The 19,248-nt window shown below is 32.8% G+C and overlaps 1 long non-coding RNA gene across 1 annotated transcript; it reads right to left on the bottom strand.

Moving 5' to 3' along the window:
- Nucleotides 1–347: 347 nt before the first annotated feature.
- On the bottom strand, nt 348–4,411 carry LOC111426998 (uncharacterized). Its single transcript, XR_002707889.2, has 3 exons — nt 4,320–4,411; nt 1,405–4,263; nt 348–1,353 (listed from the first exon to the last, which is right to left on the bottom strand). It is a non-coding gene; the product is annotated as an uncharacterized lncRNA (long non-coding RNA).
- Between the last annotated feature and the right edge of the window lie 14,837 nt (nt 4,412–19,248).

Below are 19,248 nucleotides of genomic sequence, written 5' to 3'. Positions count from 1 at the left end.
TGGTTTTGCTCCATCGAGAGTGGAGTCTTGCATCAGCTTCTCGAAATTCCTTAGGATTCCTTATATATTGATTGAAACTCTGACACAGTAACCTACGGTTCAACAGCTTTGTCGGTTTGCGTTCCTTCATCCTATCCTATTTAGATTATTGTATTTAGGTGTGATATTATTGGCATTACGCTGTCTACTAATGTGAGATCTGATTGAAAACCAGCCTAGATTGTTTTTAATTTGTTTATTGCAGCTTATTATTAATCGGTTCTATGGGAGCGATAAAAAATTGTAACTGGAAATGGTAATTTCAATATAAAAGGTCAAATAAAAAGGATTTCAATAATACAACTAAATATTAATATTGGGCTTTATTCTAAACTTTTATATAAAAAAAATTATATTAAAATACTTTATTGGTAGTGTATTGATTATATTATTTCCAAACGACTGATATCACTACTTTATCGTACATTGATAGTTAAACCGCAAACGCATTTTAACCGTTATATGTCCGAAATCCGGTGGTTAAAAATGTCACAAATAAATTTATTATTGTTTATAACGAATACATATCGTATGGTTTTGGTAAACAATCCTGACTGTTTCGGTTAGAATAAATCAAAATGATAAGGTTACCAAGTGTGGTATACTGTAAGAAACCCAAACAAATGTAAACAGTAAAAGGTATATTTTTATCGCCTTGAAAGATAGCCACTGCAGCCACGATCATAATAAAACAACCTCGCGTTGTTACATAAAGAAGATTCATCAAGTTATCGCAGTTTTTGACTTTTTTGATGTCAATCATTATGGTTACAATTTGGTTTATTAAAGTTATGAAAAATAGAACAATAAAAGCGTGAATATAAATTTGTATACAAGTATCATAGTAAAGGTTAATATTTCCACTTATAAAATTAAAGAAACCTAATCCGAATAGAAACGGCCACATCCCACAAATTAGAAATACAAAAATTTTTTCGATAAATTTGTAACGGGTCTTTAAAATAATTAATACAAATGATATTATAGCGCCAAATTTAGAACAATAAAAAACGTTGACGAAGATATTTTGGGTAGTAAATTCTTCTAATATATCCTCAGATGTTTTCCCTACACCTAAGAGTATTCTATATATAACGGGACAACTTGCTTGTTGAATAATATCCAAGATTGTTATATTTATAATTGCTATGTTTTCGGATATTTTTCTAGAGTATCCTTTGAATACACAGCATAGAAGAAATACATTTAATAATCCATTTATTAATACAGAGCCCATTACCCAAATTTCCTCTCCAGGAATATCTTTAAGTGATTTCAAATCAAAGGTCTTATTCATCTTGTAAAAGTAAAATTCTAAACAAAAAAATAAAATCACAAAAAAATTACTAAAATTATGGCACTTACTCTTTGTTCTTGCACTGAACTATTTCACAAAATTTTCCAGACTAGTTTAAAATAAGCGGTTGCTTCGGAAAAGTTAATGCGTGACTTGCGCAGTAATATTAATTATAAATTCCGTTAAAAAAGGAAAGAAAAAAGAAAAACAATACAAAATATTTTAATTTATATAAACAAACATAAATTATTTTTAGTTTAAATAATTTTTTTCATAAAAATTGACAATTTTATAACATTCGCCGGAAACAAAGCAATTACATTTTAAAGTGGTTAATTTGAAATTTAAACATCTCCTAAATTGTTCCCACTGTTTGTGTATTATTACCGATTATACAATGTCTGCGCAGTTCGTAACCGAGTTTCATAATCTCGAGTTCAAAGAAATAGGTTATATTATCAAAAATTTTTAATATTTTGAACTGTTTTAAATAAAATGTAAGCGATAACAACATAACAGTCGCATGTTAAACGGTTAACATCTTTGTGATTTCTAGATTAAAAAATTAAAATTTTAAAATGATTTTAAATTCATCTTCTCAATTCGTTGTTGGATTATTGGCGGAAGAATTTTGGATAGCAATTTCCGTATTTATAAATTTTTTAATTAACTTAATAGCTTTGTACTGTTTAATTAAGATTCAATTGAGAACATCGATATTTTATATCGATTTGTTTAGTTTAATATTCACGGATATTTTTCAACAAATCTTTTGTAGAGTATTGTTTAAAGTAGTCTCTGGGCTTCACGATGCATTTAAAGATATTGATGTGGAAGATGTGGTCTCAACACTTTATTATTACGCTATGTATGGACATATTTTATGTTTAATATTAATGTTACAAAAAAATAATTTTAAGATAATTAACAAATATTTTCCTTACATTGTTATAAGTATATTATTTATTTTTAGTTTAGTATTTACGATAACTTATACTCTGTCAGCACATAACTATTATACAATTTTATATCACTATGTGCATATTATTCTTCTTGTGATGTTAATTTTTCAATTATTGATAGACCAAATAATTACTACGATAAATCTTGATAACGAGAAATCCAATTATCATAAAATGTGTATTATTTTAATTATACTTTACATTGCGATTAGAGTAATACTAATTTTGGCTGTATATATTTCTGATTTATTATTTAGATTATTGGATTTAGCTGGTAACATAGGAATAGGACTTATGCAGTACAATTCGTTGTTAAATCTCTTAATGTTTTGTTATGGAAACAAGACATTTAAATTTACGTTATGTGAATTATTTAAAATTAATTTATATCCCGCGGAAGGAACTGTGAAATTTATAAATATGCCGGAAGAAAATTAAAATATATAGTTGTAAAATATTTCCTTTTATTAATACTAATTGTGGGAATTTATTAATTCTAAAAATAACGAAAAACGGGTAATATGGAAAATCAAAAAAGCTGAAAAATAAAATTGTGGCAGATAAATTCCTCTTAATAACCCTGTCTTCTTTTTTTTGGTATGCAACGTTTACCTAATCTCGACTAAATATGATACTTAAAGTGACATAATAATAGGCAAGAAAATATAAAAATCATCCTGAAATGTTTAGTGTTGATGACTTCTCTTTTGCATTTTAGGTTTATACCTCGATAGTTATTAGCTAGGTGATTACAGATTTAGCCTACCATGAAATATATTGCGACATCTCGTTGCAATATGTGCAAGTTATTTTCAGGTATTCATCTTTCGAATTGTAAGATTTAGTGTAGGTTTCATTGAATAATGATAATCTTGAACTTTCGTATAAAATTTTCTATATTTTCTTAAGATTGCAATCGGGATCACATATAACCCCACCGTACCACTATAATAATCGGCTACATTTTCATTATTTTATTGATTATTCTACTTTAAGTAAATTAAAACACCTGTACATCATATTTCTTATCGTAAGTGCCAATACTTTTGGCTTAAAAGCTTATTACAATGAAATAATACAATAAGTGTCATTGTAAAATTATTTATTTATTCATCTGCTAATATATTTACAGTTTCTTCAGGTAAATTAACAAAATTTACATTATTATTATGTGCAATGCGCTTAATTCTTAAAATGTCATATAAAGCATATCTGAATTTCCTATCCATATAAGCCATTAATACTATATTTCCTGAAGCATTAAAGTTAATTAAACTTATAACAATTTGTGGGTGTATGTAACGCTTAAAGAAATGTCCAAGAAAACTAAGAATTATAATAAAACATATTCGAAGACTAATAAAAAACAAAGTAAGTACTATTGATATTTTGTGGTCTAATATTATGTCACTGCCCCAATTTAGAGTAGTAATTATTTGTTCTATGGTTATTATTACAAATAATACAATGGACAGTAAGATATAAATTTCTAGGAATCCGGGTGTATCATAATACCTCTTGTATCTAATGTATCCCACGACACACTTAATAACTATAATTACCCATACTCCTGGTATAAAAAATTTAAACTTTTTCTCAAGGTATGGTATATGCCTTTTTAGTATCATTAGTCCATAACACATTAATATTCCAACCATTGCACTGTAATATATATTTGCGAAAATACTATACGATTCAAATACTTCTAAAACATCGTGCGTTTTGGAGAAAACTTTATACATAGCAGGGCAGCTTAAAAGTTGTATTATATCCAATAATGATAAATTAAACAAACCAACATTAGTTGACGATTTCAATCCTACTTTGAATAAACAACACACCATTAACATGTTAACCACAACGTTTAATACAGCAGAAGCCGCAATCAATATTTCTTCTGTTAATAAAACAAAATCCATATAAAAGTGATTATCGTGATCCCAATCTGTCTCGTTCATTTTTAATCTAAAATTGTTATAGTTAAAATACAAGGTTAACGAAATATTATAAACGTTGCTTACTATTACGATTTGATAAGTAAATAAATTGAGAATACAGAAATGCTGCTTCGACAAAACACAGAGTTACACTGACAATCGAGATAGTGTTTAATGCGCAAACAACAATAATCAAATGTTAAGCATTTATTTCGTGAGTCTTCGAATTAATGTGACGAAACTGATAAGTGTTTATATCAGAGTAAACAAGTCATTATTTTAAGAAAGAAATCATAATAAAATAAATTAATTCATTAATTTTATAATAAATTGTTAAAATGAAATTATGAAATTTATACGGTGTCATAAAATATGAACGGTTAGTTGACGTCAAAGTTTGGGTTTCTCTAGGAGTTCATACACTGTGGGAAATGACACTAATTGTGTTACGTTCAACTGACTTAAATTACTTATGAAGATACACGTAGAAGCTCTTTCGAGAAGTTCGGGAACTCCAAAAGCAGTCTGAAAGTTCTCCCTCTGCGGAGAAAATGTTATCCATACTTCCTACAAATATTGGTGGTCGTAATTTAAAATTATAATAGATTTTGAAAGTTGAGTTTTTTAAATACTTTTTAAATCATCAAAAACAAATCTCTAATGGTAGAACAATTTCTTGAAACAGAGCGTGTGCATGCTAAAGGGTACTATAAAATGTGTTTGCATACGATCTTTGCTCGAATCGCATGCTGAACCATCCCTAATTCAAGAGGCATGCTTAAATTATTACTGTTACCCTCGGGGTTCAGTCGTGCCCACGTAACGAAATCCGTTCTGGTTTGCTCCGGTGATATATAGTTTCATTAACCTGAAGGCGGAAAAGTCGACAGAAGAATGTGCGTATTGCGTGGGCGTAAAGTTTACTCGTCACTCACACACCGAGCTGCGCTCTCGGGATCGTGATGGTCTTCAACCCTCCAACACCTTCGATTTACCCGACTATGTCAATTAATAATTACCTGACAGGAGTCATTATTGCGTCCGTTTTTCTTTTAAAGATGTTCAACGTTGGGGTGCAAACGCCGTTATTGGAGTCTTTTGTTAGCTTGAAGAAAACATCTACTGAATGGAGCCATTCAGCTTCAACGAAAACAGTTATCCATCAAACGTTGCGAACGTGTTTACTGTGAAAATTGTAAGAAATTGTATTTTCTTTAGATGAAGCGATGTAATCAGAAAACAAAATACAATAAAACCAAAAATCCGGTATATGAAATATTTTTAATTTGCATATTAACCTGTTTGAACGAATAATTAGTTAGTTACAACAATCTAGGGCTAAAACAACTAAAAAACAACTAAAACTAGAACTAACACTAGCACTAGAATTAACACTAGATCTAGAACTGTATGTAGAACTGAATGTTTGTAGTTCTAGGTCTAGTGTTAGTTCTACTTTTAGTTCAATAAAAATATATAATAATCTAGCACTGAATAACAGCAAAAAGTAGAACTAACACTAGACCTAGAACCAGAAACATTCGGTCGTAGCCGTGCGTCTGAAGATTTATTCTTATTTACGTTGTAATTATGATTTTACAAAATCTATGAAGAAAATGTTATCCAAGATAAGATTCTTAAGTATAACGTCTTAAGGTTGACGTGCATAATGGGAAAACAGGTGTTGCCCCGAGTAAACGTGTTTTACGAGCAATATTTTAAACATTTGAGGGATGAGATTGAAGCAGGCACCAGAACGTTTCGCACAGTTCGCTGTTACCCCTTTGTGTCTACCTCGCGCCGGCTTTCCGCCAGCGGACGGAGAACGGAAATTTGATTCCCCTCGTACCGTAATATAACGCTTGCTTTTATTGCGTTCCGTTAAGTCTCCCATAAATAACGCACTTCCAACAGGGACTTAACCCGTTTTAGGGATTTGTTCTTCGTCGACCCAGTTGTTAATTATTAACGGGGCGCGAGTACCAACCTATTAAATATTTACTAAAAGGTTGAGTTGAGTAGGTGTTTGTGGCGCTTTACTGGTGTCCGCTTTTCGGTAATTTGTTAATAGCCCTTTACAGCGAAAGCAATATAAAACGCTTTTCTGATTGATCAACGTATTCACACAAGTAATTAAATTTTCCTTTATAACCTTTAAAGGAATTCCGTTCATTTTCTCTTATTTTTCAAATGAATATGCTTTTTCAACGTACCTTAAAGCCTTTAACCAGTTTAAAATCATTGAGCTGAAAGTTCTCAAAGGATTCGTTGGCCATTTTGGATCGATATGTCATCTCCGGATTTCGTTGACCATAACATAACGCCCACGGGGATCTAAAACATCTAATTAAGGGTAGGTCGTCGGCCCATTACGGAGGGAATTGGAAGTGGCAAAATGATTTTATTGAACACGAACGGCTGGTAACTCGTTTCGTTTCCGGTAGCTCATACAGAATCTCCGCTATTAAGGTCGCTTACTATCCAGCTCCTTCCTTTTCTATAGGGCGAGTTGCCTTCGTACGGGGCGACATCGGAGGGATATAAATTGGTTTTCTGGAACGTTCGCAGTGAAAATTACATGTTCTAGAGTTGTTTATGTACGTTATGTGGCAAATAATCATTTATTTACCTAGACTTATAGCGGATTTATGAAAACTTTGAAAAAGACATTGTATCGTATTTCAACTGGACGTATTTGTATGTTTTGTGCATTTAAGATTGACACATCACATTACAAAATTTTATAAATTATGATATTACATCAAACATAGTAAAATAAACACATTAGCATAAAATGGAATTAAATGTACAATTATACATCACACTATTAGTGGTAATGATGTTTTAAGTGTAATGCACGTTCGCCACATTTATGAATACTTATATAAACATCACGGGACGATTATATGTGTATATATGCTTTACAACTTATAAACCAACGTATAAATGTCGCGTTTAGAGTAACGAGCAATATGGAGAAATATTGTCGATAGTGGGAATGCTAAAAGCACATATATCATATAGCTTTAGGCATTATGGCCCATAATAACGTTATGGGCCCCGAATAGTGGCGCCCTCAAAGAGCAATGTACACAATTTTTGAGCGAAACGATGACGGCGATCGAACGACGGCATTAATCAAAACCGTTACATCGTCACGGGTAAATAAACTCGTAAACTTGTTTGCTCTCATTGTGGGCATGTCATTAATTTTCGTCTACATCAAGCTTCAATTAGTTTTATCGGTGCATCAACTTCGAATAAAAATCTTGACGATATAATAAAATTATGATGTTGACGACCCAGACTTACAATTAGAATATAATAAAGAACAGAACGAACAATACAAGGTCTTAAATTACTAAAAAGGTTTTCAATCAAAAATGTGTTAGGATTAATTGAAGTTAAAGCCGTATCGTTCTAATGATGGGTTGGGTTTGGTTGTCAGAAAAAACCTAAATATATAGATATTCAAACTAGGTAGCATATATTTATGGATATTTTTAACAATTCATGATTTATGCAGGACAATACAGCCATATTATTCTTATCCTCCTGTACGGAAGTATTGATATTGAAATAAACCATGAATATTGACACAATTGAGCTGAAAATTCTAGATCTGTCTATCAATTATATCTAAGACATATAAAGAAGTAAGACTCCTCGGGGCGCAATTTGTGCAGGGTGAAGGAAAAAACCACTTCATTACCAAAATGCCAAACACTATCTTAGCACAAATTTGTCTGTTCAATGTGAAAATCGTTAGCGAAAACACAAAAATCTTAGCAATTTCACAGCCTGAGTATGTAGTGTAAAGTATTTCTGGTAAAAGTATTTGCTATTGGCATTAATTTCACGGTTTTAATACAAAATTATTCTAGATAGAGGGCTGGCTCTCGTTGATAGCTGTATGAAAAGATTAAACTACTCGGGCATGCACAACTAAGTCATTTTTAAACATTATTGACATTGCATTTATTGATATTTCCTCTATAGACTGCTATCTGCTGTCTTCTATTTGCTTATTAGCACCAACACCAGCATTATCGTTTTATTGTTTCTGACTCCTCGTATTTAGAATTTAAGAAGCATCAGAATCCTAAATTCTAGATTATTTCTGCATATTTTCCATTTTCTCTTTATTGTGTCTTTTGCTTTATTTCTGGCTTTTTCCACATTATGACTTAGTTTTGTGTATATAACTTGAAGATCAAAGAGCATAACGTTTTACTTTCTTTTTAATTTGTGGTCTTTTTGGTTCCTTGAATGTTACGGTTTCATCTCTGACACCAGCTTTCTAGTTTCTGCCCCATTTCTGGATTCCGATTTTCTACGCTTTACTTTATTATTTCTAATCTTTTTACTTATTGTGACGTCTCTGAAATTCTGCGTTAGTTATAGATGCTTTATTTTTCGTTGCGTTCTGCCTTCAAGCTGTAATATCTTATTTTTGGATAGTTTTTAATTAGTTGTCCATACGGAATTATTATGTCACGTTTGTTACTCCAAATTTAGCAGTGAAATTTATCTGTAACTTTTCTAAAGAAGTGGCACCGCTGAGTTAAACTTTTTACATCAACCTGTTGATTCCAATTTGTTAACTAATCAGTAATGATGTTGATTAATTGAGTTGTCCCGTTTTCATTATTACTTGGTAAAAATATAAGAAAACGATATCTTATAAAAATTGTTAAAATGCAAAATGTAAATCCCTTTTTACTGGAATTCATATTAATCTAGTATTTCTATTTCATTATATCTCAACATTAACAGATTACATCTCTTCAGGTTGAGAATCACGAACAACTTCGTACATGATTGTGACGATGTAAAGATACAATTTAAAAATTCTTTTCAGATTTGAGCCTTACACAATTTAACTTACTTTCACAAACGTGAGTATTAAAATTTTACAAGAAACTGTATAATAAAATTCTATATAACGAATGAAGCAGTTATTTTCGCAATTTAAAACTTTCGACGTTGTATACTTTTTGCCGGACGGTTTGGCTTTTGACCAGATTTTCAAGGATATAACCCGCCATACATTACACGCTTCGTCAGGCAAGAAGAATTGCCAACTTTAAAATTCAAAACAGAGTAGAGCGTTGGTGGCGCGCACGCCGAGGTGCGTACAGCATGCATGTGAAATTACATTTGGGGCTGCAGGGGGAATTATTTCATTTGTATGCTAATACGCGGTAAATTGGAGGGTGCTCGCCGCAATTATCATAGTAACAAACAAAATTTCATTATGCGGTAAGGAGCGCGTCCCCGCAAGCAGGATCGGGCTCAGAGGCAAACTTTACGGGACGGCGCGCACCCTTTCGCTTAGATCAAGTTATAACGTTTTATTGCACGATTTTATTGTCGAACGACGTCGGTTTTATGTCGACCTGATATGGTACTAAAACTAACCGATGTGTCGCTTGAGTGCATCTAAAATTAATGGCTGAATGAGAATAAATAAATGTATGTTTTTTTAAGAAAAAAGTTCTATTACACTTCATTAACTTTACTATTAAATATTTTTTATAATAACTTACACAAGGCTTCTTTTATATTATAACAAATTGTGAGTAATACGTTTATTAGAGTTACCATAAAATTAAATTTTGTCTGGCACTAGAGGGTTATAGTAACCTTTGAACTTCCTCTACTGTGGCAAAGTTCACTGTATAATTTTCGGATGATTATGTCGGCGGCATTCCGGGACGCCGCCGACTCTGGCATCGCCAGGTTCGCAATCAGCGCTGGGATTTGCATCGCAAACTCGACCCGGTTTTGTTTTCGGGAGGGCGGAAATGTTGACGTTTCAGAATTAAAAACGGTCAGGCCGAGGAAGGCAGAATATGCAATTGTGTTTTATTGTCACCCTGAAAAATCTGAATGCATGAGTGTGGCAAATATGGATGACTTTACATTATTTAGATTTAAATTAAAAATAAATTGACTTTTTAGATATTAGTTACTGGTGAGTTCACAATATCGATTATAAGATTAATTTATGAGCTTAAAAGTTGAAAATTAGATCAAAATGTATTAAAGTTCTTATTCTATAGATATCCTTCTTTTTAATTAAAGACGAGTAAATTATAAAGCTCGTTATTCTTTTTTTCACAATTTCTTTAATCAATTTAATCTTTCGGAACGTTAAAAAGCAATCAATGTGCGGGTACCTTTTGGGAGATAATTAATTTTAATCAAAGGGCTTCTACTTTTTACTAATTTGAGGAGCGGCTTTTTTGCAAGATGTCTGAAGGTGGTACAAATTACTGAAAGACGGGCGCAGAGTAGAGAAACTTCCCCGAGGGGATTTCGAAATTTGCGCGGATTCCGGAGGCCGGAGCCATTTTTGCCTTGGGTGCAATTAATTAAGGACATTATCTGAGCAGTTTACGGAATTAATTTCCAACATTTTCCGGGTACCCGGACGGGATTAATGGCCTTAATTAATAATTTGTCGTGTTTTTGGCCGGTCGATGGACACTGCGAGTTGTTGTCGCGGTCCGAAACTTTTCAATTTGGGCACTGGTTATAACACCCCCTGTCGCACTCTCTCGCACGGGAACGTTTTCTGGTCGCTGCCGCCTGCAATTATTAATCGAAGTAATTTCCCAAAGCACACATGCCTGATGAATTAATACCGGTACGTGATATTTAGTTTTGAACGGGACCATAATTTTAATTTACTTCTGACAGTTGGACCGTACTGTGTTTATCTCATCGTCCATTTCTACGTTCCTTTCCTAACATGAAAGCGTTTGCTGAAATTTAACGAGATGAAAGAAGAGAGAACCCTCATGTAGTTAGTTGCTGTAGAGTAGAGATACGACACGAAGGACTAGTCCTGTTCAGAATTATCGTGGGATGTTACTTTTGTTGACATTTTTCACTCTGCCAGTTCCTGTTCATTATACGATTTTATGCGATTAATGTATAACAATTATAAGACATATGATTATTAAAATTTCTAAATATATAGAAAGAGAATTAAATATGTTGAAAATCTTTTAAAAATCAATTTAATGAAATAGAGAAAGATTATACGTAAAAATAATAAGTAAATATAGAAGTAGAGTAAAAAATAGACAGCAAAACTAAAAGCCCACGATTGAAATAATAGAATAACATTATTTTCGATAATACCGGCTTTTGTTTTCTAAATCGTCGTTGCAGTTTAATTATTGTTGAAACATTGTTGAATTTTAAACAATTGCACTATTTTTGTAAGTTATTGTTTTCCGAAACGTGAAAATTCATTTCATTTCTGCGTTTGTATTTTCGGTATAATTTTTATTTACGGCTTTTGTAACTGTGGCGCAGTGTACTGTGAATATGATCGACGTTTTCCGTATCGAGAATTTTTTTCAAGAACATTTCACGTCTTCGGAAATTTAGTATAAAGTCGTCTGAAAGAGTCGGCAGACTTCCTAACAATGCTCAAGACGGTGTCCTATAACCTTATTATTATTGATCTTTCAACATTCAGCATAAGCGACTTTTGCTTTGTTTTATTTCTCACAACTTAGAGTATGGAAGTTCTCCGTAATGAAGTGCTTTATCTACTATTCTAATTACCTAATTAATTTAACTTGCACCACGATCTCCCCACCATCAGTTTTGTGATTCATATTTCATTTTATTCACAATACGCTAATTCCTTAAATGTTTTTGGAATAAAGGAAAAATTTTTTCGGTCGTTAAATGTTCAATCTTTTTAATGTAATGGTGTTCTTTCTTTATTTTCTCTTTTAATTCAAGTATTTTGAACACACTTCCCTTCGTAGTGTACCATTGCTTATCATTCAGGGCCAGATTTTGAATCAGTTTTTCACACATTCTTTATTGAAGGTAATATCTTCGAGTTCACTCCCTTCAGTAATTGAATTCTGTGTAGTGGGTTACATTCCCAAAGATGGTAATTTTTTTTACAGAATATTTATGTGTTATAAATATCATACTTATATCTATATCAAAATCTTCATGATGCTGATTTCCAAAATCGTTCATGCAAAAACATTTAGTACGTGAACAAATAGAAGAATCCCGATTTCAACCATGTGTAACACTTAAGATTTTAATCAAATTTTGCTCCATTGTCAATTTTACAGATTTTAGAATGCGTCTATTACATTCGCTGCAACTCTGTAAGACGTCCAGATTTAGTTTTATAAACTGGACTTTCAAGTGTCCCAATAAAAGTAGTGTCGGATTGAGATCCGCTGAACAAGGATTCAATACTACTTTGACTACCAACCCATTGTCCTCGAAATCATCTAATCTTGTTGAACTATATCTAATCCCAGCTGGGTTCAAACAGCTTACATTGAGAACGCATACAGTGTCATCTTTTAGCAGCATTTCATACCTATTAGCTGTTATATTTCCTTCGATAAAGAAATATCAAATAGTCCAGTACAACAAAATGTCGCTTGATCTGCTTCGTCGGTAAAAAAAAAACATATCTTGTTAATGAAATTTCTATCAGTTGAAATTTTTCGCATCCTTGTATCATGTAGATGTGATTGAAACAATACAACTATAATATTTAAATTAAATAACCTTTAAGGGTGTTTGAATTATAAAGCTCATGTGCGTTATTTTCGTAGTCACTATTTTACCATTTATTTCAGTGTAATTGTGACACGTGTTATGTTATGAACTTCCCCACTATTAAGTTTTAATTTTATCGCCGCTTTTACAATTAAAATAAAAGAATTTTTCAACAATGTAAACTAGACCGCGGTTTTAAATGATACGCGCTAACACACAGTTTTAAATCATTTATTTTAATGTTCCTATGCAAATTTATTCTATTTTGTGTTCCATTTCATTCCGTTGGAAACTTTTACTGTAGCCGCACATTAGAACAACGTGCATATTGCTTGTCCTGCTTTCATCATTTATTACACGCTTTCGTTGTAGTACACAGGCATTCCGGCGCATAATCCTAATAACCGTTATGAATTTATAACCCCGATAAATCAGGTCGGCGCGAATGGTAATAGTGAGGGAAACGGGCAGTAAATAACTTCGCGAAGGTTAATTAAACCGCTAAGGATTCCGTTTTTACGGTCACGGTAGGGACGCACGGAGCAGTTATACGGATTTTCGCGTAACTTCGAAATTTGTAATTGAGATGTATGCGGACGTTTTCCCTTTTCATTTCCTCGGGGTTCATTTATTTATTAAATTTTGGCTGTCCCTTCCCGTTTCCAGTTTCCAGTTTCCACTAAACTTTTACCGTAGTCTTTACGGAAATACTACCACGAAGTTTTTATTACTTCACAAACATTTAATGCAATAAATAGTTTAAATACTCTATGACACATATAAAACGTAATTATTCATCACCACATTGAATTTATTACGTAACGCGTATTGATCTTACATGAAAAGGGCACAATTCATTAATATTGATGGAATTTAAAAGTGCAAAATTTATTTTGGTGGAGGTGCCGGAAAATGTCAATGTTTTTTGCCATTTTAAACTAAGACAAAAAAATAATTAAACTTCTTATTTGGATTAAACTATTGAAAGAAAGAAAACTTTCACTAACATCGTAGAAAAAAGAAGTCCCAAAGTAACTTTTAGTCACTTCAAGATCGGCTTTCACGTCGTGGTCTCTTTCCAGTTGTTCACGTAAGTTCCGGGTCAATAAGTACTTAGAAAAAAGGGACAAAAAGCGAGGAAACGTTATGAAAAAAAGAAGAATGACTAGTCCGAGGCCGAATGTCGACGTTATGGATGTGCGAGATGCGACGCGGTCCATTAAAAGTCCTGGTAAAACGTCTAATATCCTGCCGGTGGGGTGCGTGACGGGGAAAACGAGGCGGTTTTCGTTCGTGACCGTACGTTTGAGGGACCTAAATCGTTTCCAGAACGGCCTCCCCGACGGCGATATTGTACCGGATCTCGATTTTCCGTTGAAATGTAAAAAAGGCAGTGGCGTAAATGTCTCTGGACAATTCGATTAGCATACGAACAGAGGGGCGGTAATGGTGCCCTATTCTTGTACTTACGGCGAGGGAATCAATTCGAACTGGGGGGAAGGGTCTTCTTGTCGCCTCTCTCGTCGATGTCGCATTAATCCGAATCGAGTGCGAAAGCTATTTTGATCCGGGGTCGTCTTTTATCTGACTGATAGTATTAAATAAATCAAAACGACAATTGATTCTGAATATTTTTTAGCTTTACAATAGAAAAGTAGAAAATTTTAAATTAAATTATATATTTGTAAAACAAAACACAAAGAAAACGGAAAAGTTAATATTCCGGCCTTCCTGGTCGATTTTGAACTGTTTACGTCGTTGAGTTGCCGACAGAAAATTTCTCTTTGAAGTCCAAAGTGCGGAGAAACGCACTAATTAGCATCGGCTAATCCAAGTGGCTGTTCCTTTGACTTGGCGCACCTTTTTCGAAAGGGCCGATGCTCGACGCCCTCGAGCGTATCAGCACTCATTAGCGCCGTTCCCGTTTCGTCCCCCTCAGCATCAAGAAGTTCCTTTTCAGTTCTCGTTTCCCTATTCTCTCTTCCGCTGGTACAGGATGGTGGTTGAAGAGTGGCGAAACGTCGTCACGTGAAGAGCTGAAATTATTACCTTCAGGTACTCCGATATCGAATTTCCCAGTTGACGGTATAAACGTTTCTGGAATTAAGACGCAATTATTTCTCGGAAAGTATATTATAAATTATAAAGGTTAGTATTGATAATGATGAATAATTATTTCTGTCTGAAAGAAAACGTGGGGAGTGTAAATCAGTACCTGATGATACAAACAATTACTTCGCATTTTCCACAAGAACCTAAAACTACACGCCTAAAAAATCTAATTGCCGCAGGAATTCAAGCTCTGGGATAACCATCAACTTGATTTCGTTACTCTGTCAATTAAGTGTTGTTCAAGCTCTACAACATTTTGTTTGTTATTGTTTGCAATTACTAAGTGTCGTTGTTGGAGTGTAAGAAATCCAAAAAGTAAGCATCTTTATTCATCTAAAGCTACTTTTTTGAAAACGAATTCAGATCGTTATGTAGAAACGACTGCTTGGTGCCTTTCGAACTTTCCTGATAATAACCGAAGAATATGATTTCAGTCGGAAATTAGAAGCATAAACAATTTTCTTTTGCAAATAGTCCTGGTTTAATCCCTATGGATTTTTTCTTATGGGGTTATCTCAAATCTAATGTTTGAGTCTACTTGTTTGATTAATAAACTTTCTATTGAAACACTGTATATTTTGATTTAGTCTTTTAAATGTCACTCAGCATCATCATTTAATCGCTATAAGTCTCTATTTTGGCTGGATATCCTTATGCTGTCTCTATATCAATCGGTTGTCCAAGTTTTATGTCCATTTCATAATCTCTCGTTCATCAGACTTAATTCGGAAAAAAGTTTTGGAATGTTATGTGTTATTTTAATTTGGCGAGCATGTTCATTATCTTCTACAAGATTTTTGTCAATCTATTTATCTTCGATAGTAAACTGTATAGTGTAGCTGAAATATTTGTATTAATGTTTTAAAAGGTTATTAAAGGTTCTGCCACCAAAGTTGTGCCTTAAGGTTGATTATTTGAGTGTGATTTTAATTTTTTTTAATTAATTCTTTAAAACGTTACCATGTCTCCAGCAGAAGTAGGTATTAACTTTTGATCTATCAGGTTGATGTCCATTGTACTACTTTCATATTGACCTTATAGTCTTGCATACTTTGAACAATCAATTTGGGTTTTGTTGAGGTCACTGAAAATAAACTTTACAGTAAACTTATCACTTTACTTTAAGGGATTAAAATCTGATTTCAAAGTGCTTTTTACTGTCTAATTTTCGATCTTCATAATAAGTTAGCTTTACAATTGATTTTAATGTAATAAATTAATAACTGGTCTTTTTAAACTGTTTAAATGCACCACATATCTGTTTTTGTCAGTTCTTGTTAAGTTCACAAATGGTTTAGAAAACAATTTCCGCTATTATTCATAGAATAGCGTTTTACGATTGAAATGGAAGATCTATTCAGTCGTATTCTTAGAAATAAATAATAATTGCTTTTAGTGAACTATCATATTTTTATTTTAAACGAATATTTTGCAATTCTAATACACGATAGATTTGATATAACACAAACTATTTTTGTGATAGTCGTAAGAGTCGTTCAAGCATAAATCTACGTGATTGAGGAAAAGGGGGTGGTAACAATCCATTTTCGATTCCAATTTGAAATACTCAAGTGGCGCTAACATCTCACGATCAACCCTCAGAAGTGCAATTTCTACCGCATCCCATTCCACGGTGAGCAGCCTCAACGGGCAACTAGTGAAATATTTCACGTGAATATTCAGATCAAGATTGTTGAACCCCACCTGTATACAGTTTATATTTACATTGTTAAATCTAGCATGCATTTGTTTGCAAAATAAACGGTTATTAAAGGCTAGTGACGAAGTTGTGTATTGTAATGAGATTAGTTTTTGTTTGTTGGAATATACAGGAGTTTTAGTAATTCCATTATTCGGTTTTACTTTGTTGATTAATAAATAAAACGTACCTTTTACCTACTGGTTTCAATGGAGTGCGCGTGTTTCCAGGAATTATACTCATCATAATGAAAATTTCAGACGTGGTTTATTTATATGCTGTACCTTCACTCGGTGAAAGCTTTGTTGTTCTTAACGCTCACCGGATTACAAAGCGCAAATAAAGTAATCCCACCCATGCGCTTGCCCCGCGTAATAATTTCGTATTTATTGCATGGCCCATCGCGCGCACGCCACTGACATTAAACGTAACTGACATGAGCACGCCGGGGGCGGTTTCTTTTTCTGAAGTCCCCGTAGTAATCATCCAGGTCGCCGTAATTAAGGTTTTTCCTTCTACTACATTATTTTTTTAATCAAACGCACACCTTCAAATTACTAAACCGTGTTCTTTTATCTCCTTATATTTTTCGACTTAATTTTTCTCTTAGAATTCTCAGTAATTAACCCCCTTTTCAGTTGCAAGTTTGTATATTGAAAAGAATAGACTTAAAATGTCTCAGTGAATCAATTGTTAGACTCCTTCCTTTTGTTTCGGTAATTTTTTCTTTTTTCGTTCTTTATTAAGTCGCCGGTAACAATCTGGCGAAGATACCCTGTCGTCGAATAAAGAACCAAAGGGTAACGTCAGTTGTTGGCCTTAATTAAAGCAGTGTTCCAACGTACCTTGTAGTACTTCCACGTACCCGCTCTCCTTCCATTAAAGATCCCGATCGCTTCTTAAACCGGAAACATAATGAGAAAACTTATCAAGCTTCAAACCAACCCTTTCAGACCAGATATTAGTTCTCGGCTTTGCTATATACAAAAAGGGATTCTGCGGAGGTACGAGAAATGGTCGACCTGGAAAACGCCTTCGTCATCTGAAAAGTTGTGGCGTTTGTTTTCAGAAGTGCGATGGTAACGTGTATGGCGGTGCACTTAGACTTTCCGAGAAAATTGTTGAAAAGTACTTTTCGTACTATCTAGCACTTCGAATTCATTAATTTTTTATTCAGAATGTGCAATGTTTTGAAAATAATTACGAAAGAAATAAATGGTTGCTCAAAACTTTAGAAGAAATTAACGTTATGGAAAAGAAAAATTTCTCTTTTTATATTTCTTGAACGTTTATATATATTTTAGTGTTTCAATGAAAATCAATTAATTATAATACACACAAGCCACTCATATTTTATTGCCAATATCTGTTTGAAATTTGCTTTAGTAAATGATTTAATATCTAATATTGTTACGATTTTATTGCAAATTAATTTCCAAGCTTTGAAAACAAAATTTCTCGCGCAATAAACAAGCACATAGAAGACCGTATATGAAATTATATTAATTATAATCTCATTGTGCGAAACGAGGCTTGGTCCTCCAATATTTAATATAACGTAATTACATTGAACGCAAAATCAAATTCGAAAAATATTAATTAAATTCAGTTTTAATTTTAACTTGCTGTACAAAACAAAATTATATTTTCTTTAATCCGTTGGATTGGTAAAAATTAAATAGAATTTAAAACAACATTTGAGTTTTCGTTATTGGTAATAACAATTAATTCGAAATTACTGTTTAACGTTCGTTTTGTAAATTGTTGATTTATAATAATTCATGCTCCCGGCGCGGTACAAAGAGGAAATATAAACGGCGGTTAATGATAAATGGTCAAAAATGTTACCACTGACGGCTGAAAATATTAATGCCAGTTCGTGCTTTTTATGTAAATATTTACAATTCATCTAGTTTGCATACTGTTGGCTTGTCTGTAGGGTGTAATCAACAAGACTGCAGTGTAGATTTTGCGCGAAGTGAGATAATTTGAACCAACTCCACATTTTAAATTCTTCAAAAGAAACGCTTCTAAATTGTAAAGATTAAACATTTTAAAATTAATGTAGTGTCGGTAGTTTGAGACTTAGTAAGGTTCGTAATATAAACCCGAAGTAGTTCTAGTGTTAGTTCTAGTATTAGTGTTAGTCCTAGTTTTGTTATTCAACTCTAGATTATTGTATATTTTTATTGAACTAAAACTAGAACTAACACTAGACCTACTTCATCTCAATTGGTTCTTGAGTTCCGATATTTTAAATTTTGATTAACCTCAATACCGAATTCAACGAATATCAACATTCACGCCTATACTTTAAAAACTCATAGCGGTGAAGTTTGAAGATTTGAAAATCCTTTACACGCTAAACATTAATTAAGTTTGCTTTAAATTGCTCCTTATTTGATGTTGAAATCTCAGTCAGTTTTTGTGATATAAAACTTCTTAAAGATCGATGTCCTTAAAACTAACGTTTATGATCATGGAATTCAAAAAATTACAACCGCTACATTACAATGCTTTAAATTGTTTTTCATCTTGTTAAAATATCGCAATTGGTTCTTGATATATGATATTTTAAACTTTGATTAACCTCAATACGCGATTGTTTCTGTAGCTATAATGTTAGTTGTTAGCTTTAGTTTA

This window comes from Onthophagus taurus, chromosome 2 (genome assembly GCF_036711975.1).
Source record: "Onthophagus taurus isolate NC chromosome 2, IU_Otau_3.0, whole genome shotgun sequence".
NCBI classification, from domain to species: Eukaryota; Metazoa; Arthropoda; class Insecta; order Coleoptera; family Scarabaeidae; genus Onthophagus; species Onthophagus taurus.
The sequence above is the reverse complement of the archived record's forward strand: the minus strand, read 5'-3'. Positions and strand labels throughout refer to the sequence as shown.